The sequence below is a fragment of the Megascapheus bottae genome, chromosome 23, assembly GCF_031878675.1.
Source record: "Megascapheus bottae isolate mThoBot1 chromosome 23, mThoBot2.hap1, whole genome shotgun sequence".
Taxonomy (NCBI): Eukaryota; Metazoa; Chordata; class Mammalia; order Rodentia; family Geomyidae; genus Megascapheus; species Megascapheus bottae.
Window position 1 is genome coordinate 1,770,533 of NC_143531.1, and position 15,983 is coordinate 1,786,515.

Sequence of the window (15,983 nt, forward strand, 5' to 3'; positions counted from 1 at the left end):
GCATTGTTCAGCTTTTATACTCACAGCTGGTACTCTACTACTTGAATCACAGTTCTACTTCTGGCCTTTTGATGGTCACTTGGAGATAATGGTTTACAGATTTACCTCTCTTGGCTGTATTCAAACTGCATTTTATTCTAACCTCAGCTTCCTGCAGATCTAGGATTACAGGCATGAGTTACCAGTGCCACGCTCAGCCCTGCTGTGATAGCATTCATTCCCAGTTGTATTTTAGGTCTAGCTTCCACATACGAGAGAAAACATGCACTCTTTTGTCTCTCTGAACTTGTCTTTCCTCAGCACAATTCGTTCAAGGTCTATCCATTTCTGTAATATCTCTCATTCAATGTTTTAATTTCTTACTATTTCTATCAGTATATTATCTCAATGTATCATTGTATCAATCAAGAGATTGTCATTTGATAGAAACTATAGGAATCTATTTTAATAACAGGAACCATGACCTGTGGCTGTCACCTGTAACTACATCAGAAGGAGAACACCAGATGCTGGTGGATCACACTTGTAATCCTAGCTACTTAGGAGACTGAGATCTGAGGATCACAGTTCGAAACTAGCTCAGGCTTTATTTCCAATAAACTACTCAGAAAAATCCAGAGGTGGGGTGGTGGTTCAAGTGGTAGAGTGCTATTGCCTTGAGCACAAAGAGGTTCAGGGACAGTGCTTAGACCCTGAGTTCAAGCCCCCGGACCAGGGCAAGAAAGTCTACAAGACTTAAAACTCCAATGAACCACTAAAAACCCAGAAGTAGAAGTGTTGTTCAAATGATAGTGTCAGGCTTGAGTGAAAATGCTAAATGAGAGTGAGGTGCATGAGTGTAGGCCCCAGTAATGGTACAAATAAATAAATAAATGAAGAAAAGCTACCCCTTTTATCTCTTGAAAGTTGGAAAATGAATATGCTAGTATTCACAGGAAAAGCAGTCCAAAACCCCTAAGATCCGGCCTCTTATCTTACAGCTGAATAAGTCAATTGGACCTAGCAATAATTGACCAAGTGTTTGAACATTGCACAATATTAGCTTTGGGAGATTACAGAAGTTGTTGCCACAGTTTTGTGTGTTCCCACGGAAGAGCTAAGAAAAATCCATCAAATTCCCTTTGAACACTGAATATCAGATGCCTTCTTCCCAATCAAAGGTCTTTGTTATTTCTGGTGGTTGCTGATTTTTTTTTTCATTCTCTGCCTGACATATTGCTGGATTTCAATTTTTAGGCTGTATTATTCTCTCTCTCCATGTGTATGTCTGTTTCTCTCCCTCATTTTTCCCTCAGCCTCTTTCTTCCCTCATTTCCTCTCTCCCCCTCCTCTTCCCTCCCCTCCCCTTTTCTCTCCTTCCTCCCCTCCCCTCCCCTTCCCTTTCCTTCCCTTGAAAGATCCATACTTGCCACAAATGCACCATCTTGAGATGCAAGTTCACTGCTACTTTCCCCCTGGGCACAGCTCGTGGTCCCTAGCAGGGCCTCTCAGCCAAGCTGTGTGCATTTCCCAGAGGTGGGAAATTTCCGCTGTGCTGCAAACATGTGTTCAAGACAAGCAAACAGAAACTTTGGCATCACTGAGGAGTTGTAACTCGTGCACCATCAATACCCTAACCTCTGCTTGGTAAACAAGAGCACTCTTCACGGTTCCCCCTGAAATGTGGCTGCTGGAGAGTGGGAGCCCACTTGTGTTTACAGACAGGGGAGGGGCGGGATGCCTCATTGTTCTGATGGTAAGGAGGCAGCTGTGGTGATTATATCTTGGCCTCTGGGAACAAGTCTTAGCCTGGGATGTTTGGAGTGAGGTGCTGCCTTATCAAAGCTGCCTTCTGCCACTGTGTGCTCTCCTGAGAAACAGAAATGAAGTGTGACATGGATGAGGATTCAGAATAGAGCCAGAGAAAGGAACTCACTGCCTGGAAACCAGTGAAAGGCCATAGCTGGATTGCAGGCAAGCATGCCTCTTCCCCCCCGCCCCCCCTCCCGCCATCCCCCAGCCCCATGGCAGTTTTGCCAGATGGCCTGAAAAATTCCTTAGGCTCTTATGCACAGGCTTATCTAGGAAAATGCAAGTGATCATACCAACTACATTATTTCTTCACAAACTAATTTCATGTCATTATTCAAGAAAAACACCAACAGCCTACTTAGAAGCTAATTTCCCACTTTGGTATCTAGTCATAATTGCTAGGCATATAAACCAGGAAATAAGGAGGCAAACACTGTTTCCCGGGTAAATCTGAACAGATTTCCCATATCAACTTATGTGAGCCTCTCTCTTCTCTTTCAGTGTGTTACTTCGGAATATACCATCATTAGCAATGCCATTTATGGTCTCGGTTTTGTTTTCTTCAACTGTCAAAGAATCAGAGGGCAGGAAAATAGTAAAGCAGATACAATAATAGGTTTATTTGAAAGCAATAGAAATAGGGAAGGGTCCAGAGTTCAGTCTCAGTCTCCTTCTCGTGCCTGCTATTTATAGGGTCCCTAGCCCTTCTGCCTTAGCTTGTACTTGTAGTCTGCTTGGTCCAGGGGTAGCTATGTGCTTCAAGAAGTCTTATGATTGGCTGTCTCTGAATGACAGTTATTCTGTCCACGCATCTTGCTAGGTCACTTCCCCATCATGTTGGAGCTTGTTCTGGCCACCATCTTCTATTTAGCCAGGAAGACCTAACTTTCTCTCAGCTGGTAGAGTAGCCAATGGTCCTGGAGTACATATACTTTAATCAGATGTTTTTTAGGGGCCTGGAGTTTGGCCTAGTGGTAAAGTGCTTTCCTAACATGCATGAAAATTGGGGTTCAATTCCTTGGTACCACATACATAGAAAAAAGCTGAAAGTGGTGCTGTGGCTCAAGTGATAGGGTGCTAGCCTTGAGAAAGCCCAAGCTCAGGCCCCAGGTCAAGTCCCAGCACTGCCAAAACAATAAAATAAAAAGAAGACATTTTTAACTCTAAACTAGGCCTAGTTAATTTTAACTTTAAGCTAGATCAATGGTAAACTATTTGCCTAGCAAGCAAGAGGCCCTGGATTCCATCCTTATTACTAAAGAAAAATTTTAAAAAATATCTGTAAAGTTTTCTAGCTGCTTTCCCTGTGAAAGATTTTATTTCTCCAAGCAATAGGATCGTTATTAGTATCTCAGTTAGATTTTGTAACATGAAGTTAAGTTTTGTAATGTGAAGTTTTAAGAGCAGCTTGGTCTGACATTCATTGCCTATCAGCTGCACTATGACCCACTCTCACTTGAAATTACTTGAAATTAACAATGTAGTTCTAGCTATGGTAAATTTGTAGCAATGTAAGTTGGTCATTCCAAAGTAATGCTTGGAAATAACAGTGTCCAAATTCTTTCATTTACATAGAAAAGAAAGCATGGACTTCTTAGATTTTTTCAATTATAATTTCTTTCTAGTTAACATGCCTGAAGAAAAAGCATCAATACATTTAAGCTCACCAACATTCATTAAGCCAGCGAGGTAAATTATGCTTTTGCCAAAAATAAATAAATAGAAGATTTACCAAAACTGGTCTGAGAAAATCCTGGGGTTAAGAACATTTTATAAGGCAGAAGTGAAAAGCTGAAGACAGCAATGTGATTTTTTAAAATACTGATATGCTGATGAATATAACCTTTGGTATTCTACCTCCCCTCCCAATCAAAAATAGCAATTTAATGATGACTAATGAGTTCTTTTTCTTCTCTTGGTTTGTGCGTGAATGAATACTAATAAATTCTGAAGTGTTTTTCAAATTAATCCTATGTCATAGCAAACAAAACAAAAACACATACCACTGAAAAGAGGAAAGCACTGATAATGTGAATTATGGCCTGGTTGCTCACATCTGTGATCTGAGCTACTTAGAAGGCTGAGTTCTGTAGACCATTGTTCAAAGCCATTTCACAAAGGAAAGTCTGTGACACTCTTATCTCCAGGTAACCACCAGAAAACTAGAAGTGGAGTTAATGGCTCAAAGTGCTACAACACTAGCCTTGATCAAAAGAGCTCAGGGACAGCACCCAGGCCCTGAGTTCAAGCCCCATGTCTGACAAAAAAAATCAAACCTAAAGGAGGAAATAGAAAAAGTTAATACATTCTCTTGATTATGTAATACTTTTCTGGTATCAGATTAAATTGCATTTCAAAGGTAAAAGCAGGATCTTGGCACTAAGGGCTCACTCACCTCAGGAAGATGAGGAAGATGGAAGTTGACAGCAAACCAAGTAAGACAAACCTGAGAGACTCTGATTTCCAAGTTATGTGTAAAAAGCCAGAAGTGACTGTGTGGTTCATGCAATAGAGCACCAGCCTTTAGGAAAAAAATAAACAAGAGCACAAGGCCCTGAGTTCAGCTTCACTCATGGCACCAGGAGAGAAGGGGAGGGGAGGGGGGGAGGGAAAAGAAAGATAGGGAGAAGGAGAAGAGGGGAGGAGGGGAGGGGAAGGATGGGGGAAGGGGTGGAGGGGAGAATGGAAGGAGAGAAAGGGACAGGAGGGGAAAAAAGAAAAGGAAAAAACAAAATAGATTCATTTTCTTTAGGCTTGCACGCACATACATACACACATTAGTGGAAATACCATGATCTTTCCTATAAATACCCAGCTACACAAACAAAGCTAAGCAGGACAGTGTACAAATGGAGGACAGCCCAGGTTGAGGTCTTGAATTCCCCCTTGCCCTTCTCCTCCCCTCCCTTACCCTCCCCTTTTCCTCCTCCTCCCCTTTCGCCTTCTCCTCTTCCCTCTCCAGTTCTCCTCCCTTAGCCTTCTCCTCCCCTCCCTCTTCTCCTCCCCCTCCACTCCCCCTTTTCCTCCTCTCCCCTCTCCCTTCTCCTCCCCTCCCCCTTCTCTTTCCTCTCCTCTTCCCCTCCCCTTAGCTTTTCTTCTCTCCCTCTCCCCTCCCCACTCCTTCCTTTTCTCCTCCTCCTCCCCTTCCCCTTTCCTCCCCCTCTCTCCCCCCTTCTCCTCTCCTTAGCATTTCTCCTCCTCTTCTCTTCCCCTCCCCATTCTCCTCCCTTCCCCTTCTCTTCCCCTCCCTCCCCTTCCCTTTCTCCTCCCCTTGTCCTTCTTTCCCCCTCCCCCTTCTCCCTTCATCCTGCTCCTCCTCTTTCTCTTCTCTTCCCTTTCCCCTTGTCCTCCCCCTCCCCTTCCTTCCTCTTCTCTTCCCCTTCCCCTTCACCTCCTGCCTTCCCCTTCTCTCTCCACTCCCCTTCTCTTCCCCTTCCCCTTCTCCTTCTCCTTGCCCCTAGCCAGGGAGTCTGGTGGTTCTCTTGGCGGTTGGGCACCAGGACCATGGGCTGTGGCAGTACAGGAAGGCCAGTCCAGTGGAGGCTGCTGACTTGGGAGGGCATGAGGGGAGGTCATGTCTTATGGCTGAGTATTGCATGGGACCTCATCCCTCTGGGAATGACCAGGCAGGTACCACTAGAGCACTGTGTATCCCCCACCTCGGTGGACTCTTGGCCAGACAGTGGAGCCACCAGCAGGCAATGGTGCTGAGCATTAAGTGTGTAGTGATGGTGACCAGGTTCTTAGACTCAAATATCAATAGCACTCTTAGAAATAAAAGGAGAGAGACAGCCAAGTACCAGTGGCTCATGACTGTAATCATAGCTACTCCAGAAACTGATATAAGGATTTGGGTTCAAAGCCAGCCCAGGCTTTGAGAGATTTTTATCACCCATGCTGCTGAAAAGCTCAAGAGGTAGAATGTTAACCAAAACATGGACAATGCTTAGGCTCTGAGTTCAAGCCCCAGGACAGGAACCAAAGTGTGTTTGGGGACAGAGGGGAGAAGAGGAATAAGATGAAATCACCATAGAAATAGTTAGAATTGAGTCATTCCTCAAAATAAACAGTCACCTTCATGGAATTCAGGTGCATGGCATTATAATGAAACACATCCTTTATTTTTTAACTATTTTCCAATTGAGACCTAAATAACAACCTTGAGAATAATGTGGCTAACTCTTAAAATACACATAACTCCGTCCTATTATTTAGTGGTTGTCACTCATTAAAGTGTGTTTGTTTTGAGGAAGAAAAGAAAACATTCTTGTGCTGATTCGAGGCACAGTCCTCTCAACTTCTTAACACTACTGGAGAAAAGGATGAACAACTTCCACTTGCCAAATTTAAATCCACTGAAATTTCCAAGAAGGAATAAGTAAAAATCAAGCATATACTGGATTTTTATATACATCTCCCTGGGGACCAGTGGCTCATACCGATAACTCTAGCTACTTAGGAACCTGAGATTGGAAGATCAAGTTCAAAGCCAACCTAGCGAGGAAAATCCAGCCAACTTTTTTTTTTTACTTTAATTAATCACAAAAAGGCTAGAAGGAGAGCCATGGCTCAAGTAAGTATTCATCTTGAGAAAAAAAAAAAAGCTTAGGGAAAGAATCCAGGCTCTAAGTTCAAGACCCAGGACTAGAAGAATCATCTATTACTGTAACAACATGATACGGCTTTCGGGAATGACTTTCCCTTTCTCTGGGTAGATATGAAGAGGAGTGTATGTTTCTTCCTTTCTTTGTGGTATCATCACTTACTGATACATTGGTTATACAAGGAGGAAAGGCCCTTAGCGCTTTTCCACCCCATCCTATGGGAGTCAAGTCTTGAAGAGAATGGACTGGCAATGATGATTGGAATGATGACATCGCCTGCATGACAGTGAACCACAGTTACTTGGTGATGACGCTAGGCCCTACAAATCAGAAGCTACTCGATCCTGGCTACTCCAAAAGCTGAGAGTTGAGGACTAGGTTTTGAAGTCAACTAGACTGAAAAGTCTGAGAAATTCTTCCAATTAAGCAGCAAAATTCCAGACTGTGGAGGCATGGCTCAAGGAGTTAATCACCCCGACAATAAAATTCAATTAAAAAAAAAAAGATGACGCATCATCCATGAACAAAAAAGTTCAGAGTATGAAGCCCAGAGTTCGAGTTCCAATCCTGGCACTGGTACACACACACACACACACACACACACACACACACACACACACAAATGACTTCCTCACACACACACAAGTCATAACTGGGACCTCTCCACTTGTCACTCTCAAGGCGATGGTGAAGGGCCACTTTCAACATGTCAGCTCCAAGCTAAAGCAAAAAGCCTCAGAAGGTTTAACCTGCCCGGCTTCCTTTGGGGCAGAGTCTACTAAAGAGATATCCACCAGGCAGCAGTGGCTCACACCTGTAATGCTAGCTACTCAGGGGACTGAGTGCTGAGGATGGCAGTTCAAAGCCAGTCCCTCCAGTGAACCTCTAGAAAACCAGAAGTGGAGCTGTGGCTTGAGTGGTAGAGCACTAGCCTTGAGCACAAAAGTGCAGGGGTAGAGCCCAGGCTGAGTTCAAGCCTCAGGATGAGGAAGAGAAACAGGAAAAAGAAGATGAGGAAGAAGAAGAGAAAGAAGAAAAAAGAAGATTAAGAAAAAGGAGAAACATAAAAGGGAAGAAAAGGAAATCTGAACAGGAATAGAGAGCCTCTGCAAGGAAAAAAAAGATGGAAAGCTTCACTCTCAATAAAAAACAAAATTAATTCCATTTAATAAATGACTGTGCCATTCCAAGAATATTAAAATCACACACCCGCATCAATTCTTCATTTTCTGCCCCAAAGAGCAGGTTCCTTTGCTCTTAGAATTTAAGGCTTGAGATTCAGTCTCCTAAAACAAAGAGACAATCAGTCCAGTGACCCAAATCATCCCTTCAGTCAGGAAAATAAAAATGCATTAGATGACTGGAGCCTGTGACAAGAGCCCATGAAATAAATGCCAAACCCCAAACTAGAAGCAGCTTTCTCTGGAGTACTTGTCAGAGAACCACATGAACCTGAAAACACGCACAAGGTAAAAAATACCATTTCTGCAAATTCCAACAAGGGAAATTTCCAAGCCCCACAATCACATGAGCTAATTCTTTACAATACATGCTAGTGTGTGCTGGGTGATAGTGGCTCACACCTGTAATCCTAGCTACTCAAGAGGCGGAAATCTGAGAATCATAGTTGAAAGCTAGTCTGGGTGGGAAAGCTCATGAAACTTATCTGTTTATTTAGGCCAATCTTGGGGCTTGAATTCATGGCCTGGGCACTGTCCCTGAGCTTGTTTGCTCAAGGCTAGCACTCTCCCACTTGAGCCACAGCACCATTTCCAGCTTTTCCTGTTTATGTGATACTAAGAATCAAACTCAGGGCTTCATTCATGCTAGGCAAGCACTCTACCATTAATCTACATTCCCAATCCCTCCATGAGACTCTTAACTCCAATTTAACTACCAAAAACCTGGAAATGGAGCTGTGGCTTAAAGTTCTAGCCTTGAGCCCAAAATGTCAGCACCCAGTTGAGAGCACTTACCCAGCAGCAGAGTGCTCGTCTAGCATGCACAAAGCCCTGGGTTCAATTCCTTAGTAACCACATATGCAGAAAAAGCCGGAAGTGGTGCTGTAGAGTGCTAGCCTTGAGAAAGCCCAAGGACAGTGCCCAGACCCTGAGTTCAGGCCCCAGAATGGGTACACACACAAAAGCACAAAACAAAAAACTCAGTATGTGTGTATGTATATAAAATCTATTCATTCTTGAAGTGAAGTATCAGACTGGAAGCCTACCTATTAATTTTACTCAATACAATCCCTTCTACGCTTCCATCTCTTTGGCCATCCCAACTGGCCAACCGGGTAGACTTAGAGCTTCTGCTTTGGCCTCTTCCTGAGAGACAGCTGCTGCCACCCACTCCAGCTTCCGACAGTGAGAACCATGATCTAGTTGCAGTAGCCATACAATAAGCAAGATCAATTGCAAGCTTCTCGAAGGCTCTTTACTCATGATTCCTAGATGATTTCCTCTTTCTTACACCACAAAAAATAATCACTAGCTCTGAAGATCATTCCGAAGATCAAGAACACTCTTCACACGTTTGTGACACAGAAGGAAGCCACTGTATTCACTGATGAGCTCACAGTAGGCCTTCAGTTCTTGACAGGGAAGAGAGCACCCCCACCCCTGCACCAGATCCTCTCCCAACTAACATTCTCACATTCTGGAACCTTCCTCCATTCCCTTTCTCCTGGGGAATCCCTTACTAAAGATGTTCTTATTTCAAGGGGGGAAATCTGCAGATATCTGATGGGAGACTGTAATACCATCTATGACATCACTTCAATGAGAATGATGTCATTATCCACTTAGATAATGGTATTCAAGACATGACTCTTCCTGTGATTGGCTCCAGGGAATTCCTCAGTGTCTCACTGAAGTGATAGATTATTAATCCTGAGTGAAAAGAAGTTAGAAGACAGCACCTGGTCCCTGAGTTCAAGCCCCAGGACAGGCACAAAAATAAAAGGGTGTACTCCAAGTGTTACAATTTGGCCTATCCACCTATGCGTCTGGGCTTCTTGGACAGAAAATCTCTTTGGAACTCACATGGAGTGTAATCTCACAGTGCTGGTGCTTTCCATAGGCTCTTGTTCAGGATGGACTGTTCTCAGTTTCACCACGGATAATTTACAGAATCTGCTACAGAAACTGCTAGGTCCATAAACAAGAAAGGAATCTGGCATGTTTTGTTTTTCTACTCTTGTTAGATATTGATATAACTTTTCATCATTTCCTTAAGTGATGACTAGGTATGAATTGTCCACAACATTTGTGCCAGTTAGTAAGGCTAGAACTCAGGGCTTTGAGCTCGAGCTTGGCTATTTCTCCTCAACACTGGTGCTCTACCACTTGTGCCACAGCTCCACTGACATCTTTTTGTTGATTAATTTGAAAATAAGAATCTCAGAGGGACTTGGAGTGTGGCCTAGTGATAGAGTGCTCACCTAGCATGCACAAAGCTCTGGGTTCAATTCCTTGGTACCACATATCAGAAAAAGCCAGAAGTAGTACTATAGCTCAAATGGTAGAGCACTAGCATTGAGAGAGCTGGATAGTAGTCAGGCCCTGAGTTCAAGCCCCAGGCAAAAAAAAAAAGATCTCAGACTTTCCTGAGCTTGCTTTGATTCCCAGATCTCAGCCTCCAGAGTAGCTGCGATCACAGAGTACTTCAACAAATGTCAGCACAACGCAGGAGATCCAGGGCTGGCTGCCTCTCCCATCATGGCCCTTCCTCAGGGAGTCATTCCTCCCTGAGCTATTTTCTCAGCAGGTTCTGGTAAGAAGGGCCATTTCTAGCTGGTATTGACACTAGCATGCTTAACCACACATGACTGATTTTCTGTAGCTTTTATCACGTGTTATAACAATCTGTTTATAAAAAGTGGTCTCCAATGATCACATGAATACATGCTGTTTGAATGTTGCCAGGACCCTGCATACTTCTGTGGAGGAATTTCCACATGACAAGGAGACTCTTCTGTGCTATATAAGCCATGCAGGACAAACTCAGTCCCTGGGTTCACACACACACACACACACACACACACACACACACACACACACACTACAGAACACACCTCAGTCACAGGCAGTGGGGTTCTTATTCCTATTTTTCTCCTAAATTGAAATTATAGCTCTCAAAAGAACTAACTGAAGTATAACAGGCTCTGTGGAGAACTCAAACACTATAATTCTTTAGAAAGACAAAGTCAAAGCCCAACAAACTAAGCACCAGGAAATGGGAACCAGAGGAGATGGGTGGAAGAGTAAAGGGGGAAGGCAGAATTCTTATTCATTGTACATAACGCAGAATTGAAAAACTTGAGGCCAGGAGTTTGACCTAGTGGTAGTGTTTGTCTAGCATGCATGAAGACCGGGATTTGATTCCTCGATATCACATACATAGAAAATGCCAGAAGCGGTGCTGTAGCTCAAGTGGTAGAGCTCTACCCTTGAGAAAGCCCAAGGACAGGGCTCAGGCCCTGAGTTCACTGACAAAAAAAAATATTTTAAAAAGCTATTATTTAACTTTGTCTTTCATCTGTGTGTCTCAGTCTTAGTCTCTCTGACTGTTTCTTTGTCGCTGTGTCTGTCAGTCTGTCTGCCTGGCTCTCTGCTTTCTGTCTCTTTCTTACACATTCACACAGGTACTAGGCCTTCAACTCTCTATCAGTCTTTTCTTCTCTAGGCTTCTCTTCCTTCTTCTACTCTCTCTCTCTCTCTCTCACTCACTGACTCACTGAACCTCCATCATTCTTCTCTCTCTCTCCCTCTCCCCCTCCCCCTCCCCCTCCCCCTCCCCCCCCCTCTCTCTCTCTGTCTCACACACACACACACATTTGGATGTTGCTAGATGAAGGACCTTCAGGCTAAGCTCTACTATTTTTCTGGTTGTGTGTATTAATAACAGATTTTTTATTAGGGCTATTCATAATGGTAAGTGGGTGGTTTCTAAGTATTCTGAAGAATGCCTGTCACAAAATATTTTGAAGTACAGACACCACTATTCTCTTTCTCTCTGTGTGGTCTTAGATTTAAGCATCTTTCTCTAATTTTAAGTCACTAGTTTCTTCGACAAGTTCTCTGTGTTTGTCCTACAAGCCATGGTGAGAATCTTTGCAGCAGAAGAATAGCTCTGAAATTGGGAGGCAGAATAGTTTTCTTCTCTGCAGCTCAGACCCACGAAGCCCTTCTGAGGAACTCAGGAATTCTCCTCTCCCACGCACTTCCAGTGGAACAACTGGAGAATGTCCATCTGCCTGTTGTATATTGGTAATTTCCTCTGTGTGTGTGTGTCTGTGTGTGTGTGTGTGTGTGTGTGTGTGCGCACACGCACATGCTGGTCCAGGGCTAGAATTCAGGGCCTGGACATTGTTCCTGTGCTGTTTTGCTGGTACTCTACCACTTTCAGATTTTTGTAGTTAATTAGAGATAAAATTCCCCCAGACTTCTCTGACCTGGCTGGCTTTGAACTGAGGTCCTCAGAGCTCAGTCTCTTGATTAACTAAGGTTACAGGCATGGGTCAGTCTTCAGTTCTGAAATAACTGTTTCTCATCTCCTCAGAAACAAGTTTCAGAAGTTGATATCTGTCATAACCTTTCCTTGGTTTAGACCCCAGTGTAACAAAAAGCATTTCTTCCTATGCAAATTATACTTTAGAGATGTTTTACGGAGTGACAGAAAACAGGGTCTTAGCATTTTTAAAACCACATTGATCTGGAACCCTCCAGACCCTTTTCCAGATACCCCTTACCTTATACTAGATTTCTGACAGAAGGAGAAATAACCTTTAACAAACCTTCACTAGCAAACCCTACAGCTTTGCCGAGAGAGTACATTGAACGTGTAGGCAAAATTGTCATTACCACAATAATTTTGTAATACATAGTTGAATATCTCATGAAATTTTCTGTATACTATGTTGATTTCACATTATTGGGAAGTCCAAAATTGATGTGAAACCATTGCAAGTTCAGACCATCTTCATATACATGATATCAATGAAATTCCTGCAGCTATAACTATAAAACTATCTAGATGCTACTCATCTGATATATCAGGGAATTGCTATGCAATCCCAGGTTTTCTTCAATTGTCTGACTCATTGCTCATTCCAGATAATTGAAACAGTATAGCCTATGGCTTCATATATAACATGAATACAGAGAGATCCTGGAATATTCTACAATGATAGAAACCATTTGGTTTTCTAGTTAAAAACCAAAGAAATTTAGACTATAATCTAAATGCACAATATAAAGGAAATCATGAAACAACATTTCCCTATGAACATTAGAGAGTATTGAATTTTGCAAGCTATAAGGTGATTTTATATTAATTTGTATAACAATGTATAGCACATGATGTATGCGTAGTGACCTATCAATTTACCATGAATCTTTCTATTTGAGACATACATACCTATATATAAGTACAGTTTTGTGAAGGTTAACACCAAGATGTAAACTTTTTTTAATATATTTGATTATTCTTTGATAATTTGAAGATTGGATGCCACTGGTTCTCAATTGTAATCCTAGTTACTCAGGAATCTGAAATCTGAGGATTTTAATTTGAAGCGAGCTTGGGAAGGCAAGTCCATGAGATTTTTATCTCCAACTAATTACCAAAAAGCTGGAAAGTGCAGCTGTATCTTAAGTGGTAGAACCAAGCTTTAGTGACTCATGCCTGTAATCCTAGCTACTCGGGAGGCTGATATCTAAGGATCGAAGTTTGAAGCCTGCCCAAGCAGGAAAGATCACGAGATTCTTATCTCCAATAATGTACTCAGAAAAAGCCATAGTGGTGCTGTGGCCTAAGTGTTAAAGTGCTAGCCTTGAATAAGAGGACACACAAGCACAATACCCAGACCCTGTGTTAAAGTTCCATGTCTAGCACAGACACACACACACACACACACACACACACACACACACACACACACTCACAAAGCTAAGTGATATGATACATGATATATGTGTAGATATCCCTAAACTACACATTTTCAGATTATCTTACTCTATATTTAATTATTTTTATCAGCCAATGAAAACTATCTCTGGTACTCTCATCTTTAAATTGATCAAAGGTTTATTACCATGGTAATAAAAAATAAAATGGAAAAAAAGTAACAGAAAAAAATAGAGTACAGAACTGGACTGGAAGCTGGGAGCTCATGCCTGTAATCCCAGGAACTCAAAAGGCTAAGACCTGAAGATCTATTTACAAGGCATATGCCTGATGTTCTTGTCTCCAGCTAAGCAGTAAAAAAAAGCTGGCACTCTACCACATGAACCACAGCTTTATCTCTAGCTTTTTGGTGGTTAACAGGAAATAAGAGTCTCATACTCTTTTCTGCCCAGGCTGACTTTGTACCTTGATCTTCAGTTCTCAGCCTTTCTGTTTAGGATTACAGGACTAACCCCAGACTGACACCTCTTTTTTTCCATATATTTTTGATTGTAATTAATAGAAGGGTTACATTATATTTGCCAGATAGAAGGTGCATTACTTCACATACATTGATACCCTTTCTCATGTCTTGGTCCCCATTTCCCTCCCCCCGGCCCCCACCCCTCATCTTGTTTTCCCCCCTTCCCTATCCAATTTCAAATAACCAAATACAAATATATCCAATATATCAGATAACAAAGTGAGATACTGTAACAATATGAGATAACCAAGGACAGAAAAAGAGATGAGAAATAACATAGTACATTAAGGACAACAATCACTCATTATATGGCTTTTGGTTCTATATCCTAGAGGTCCTTTCATTTAGCATCATACTATATGGCCTTACATATCTAGGTTTTGCTCTATTGCAAATCTCTGCTAGTAGAGCCCAAGGTTTCTAATGATTATGACAAATGAGGGAAACCATTGAGCCTAAGTTCCTTTGAGTCTGGCTTACTTCACTTAATATGATTTTTTCTAAGTCTTTCCATTTCCTAACAAATGGGGCGATGTCATTCTTTCTGACAGCAGCATAGAATTCCATTGTGTGTAAATACCACATCTTGTTGATCCACTCATCAACTGAGGGACATCTGGGTTGGTTCCATATCTTTGCTATGGTAAATAGTGCTGCAACGAACATTGTTGTGCTAGTGGATTTAGTATGTCCTTGTTCCCAGACTGACTTCTAACCTTGATCTTCAGATCTCAACCTTCTGAGCAGTTAAGGATTACAGAGGTGAGCCATCAGTTCCTAACACTTATCTAATTCTCATTAGTATCAGTTTAGCAAGTTATTTATTCCGAGGATCCACCTTCCTCTCCCTAAATTGGGAGCAATAAAATATCCTACTCATTTTTGACTATTCTCATAATTTTAACCTGTTGAAATATTTATGATAGTGTTCTATAAGTTCTACATAACTGGTACATTCTGATTTGGACATGATAGTAAGACTTGACTCCGGAGCTGTGGTCTCGTCGCCATGGCAAGTTACCATAGCCACATCTGTCTCTAGCTTCCAACACAGCAACAGAGCAACGTGTTTCTGCCATACTTAACAAATTTCCATGTGTCAGTTTGCAGTTCAAAATAGAGAACATCAGGTGAGAAGTCAGTCAGATTCTTGACTTCCACAGCAATTACCCTCAACACAAAATTCTCTTAAGTTGCTATGTAGGCCACAGTGAAAGCTAAACCCTTAGTTTTTACTTGAAATAGATCATTAATCATGCTCTTTCAGCGAGCTTAAATGTAAAAATTTATTACCTCTTATAAGCATGAGCCTACTAAAAAGATACACATAGCTTCTTGTCACTTGTTTAAAAAAAACATTATTTGAAAAAAAGAAAGGAAGAAAAAGAAAAATGTTTTCTTTGCCCCATAAGTATAGCAAAACAAATTAAACACTGCTCAGGCATTCCCAGAGGAAATGTGTGTTTTAAAAGATTCAGCCATCCGGTCAGCTTCTCATCTCATCCCACACAAAGCATTCTCCCACATACCATGGGGAAGCATCCATCGCTGTTGTGAACATCTGTTTTCACACATGGCTTAAACATTTGTTTCTTAATAATTTAAAAGTCCCCACACACATTTCCAGACTCTGTAAAAAAGAACAAACCGGAAAGTTTTTTAAGGATTATGGAAATGCAGAAGATGGTCTAGCTGAGTCTGGTAGAACTGCAATTGTTTTGATGGCTTATTATAAACATGTTTCAGAAAATACCCATGGCTCACACCTATAATCCTAACTACTCAGGAGGCTGAGACCTGCAGATAATAGTGCAAAGCCAGCCTGGGCAGGAAAATTTGCCAGACTTTTTGTCTCCAAGTAACCACTAATAAGCCAGAAGTGAAACTGTGGCACAACTAGTAGAGCACCACTCTTAGAGCAAAAAAGACAAATGAGAATGTAAAGTCCTGAGTTTAAGACCCAGTACCAGTACACGCAAGGAAGGAAGGAAGGAAGGAAGGAAGGAAGGAAGGAAGGAAGGAAGGAAGGAAGGAAGGAAGGAAGGAAGGAAAGAAGGAAGGAAAGGAGGGAGCGAGGGAGGGAGGGAGGGAGGAGAGGGAAAGAGAGAGGGAGGGAGGAAAGAAAGGAGAAAAAGAGAACAAAGAAAATGAAAAGG

General features: G+C 42.1%; 1 long non-coding RNA gene across 3 annotated transcripts in view; it reads right to left on the reverse strand.

Moving 5' to 3' along the window:
• LOC150047198 (uncharacterized) overlaps positions 1-15,435 on the reverse strand; it is an 86,194-nt gene extending 70,759 nt beyond the window's left edge. For all 3 annotated transcript variants that reach the window (XR_016539378.1, XR_016539379.1, XR_016539377.1), the window contains exons 1-2: positions 15,357-15,435; positions 4,187-4,312 (exon numbers count right to left, since the gene is read on the reverse strand). This is a non-coding gene — a long non-coding RNA (uncharacterized LOC150047198). The remainder of the gene's footprint in view (positions 1-4,186; positions 4,313-15,356) is intronic.
• Positions 15,436-15,983: the final 548 nt, after the last annotated feature.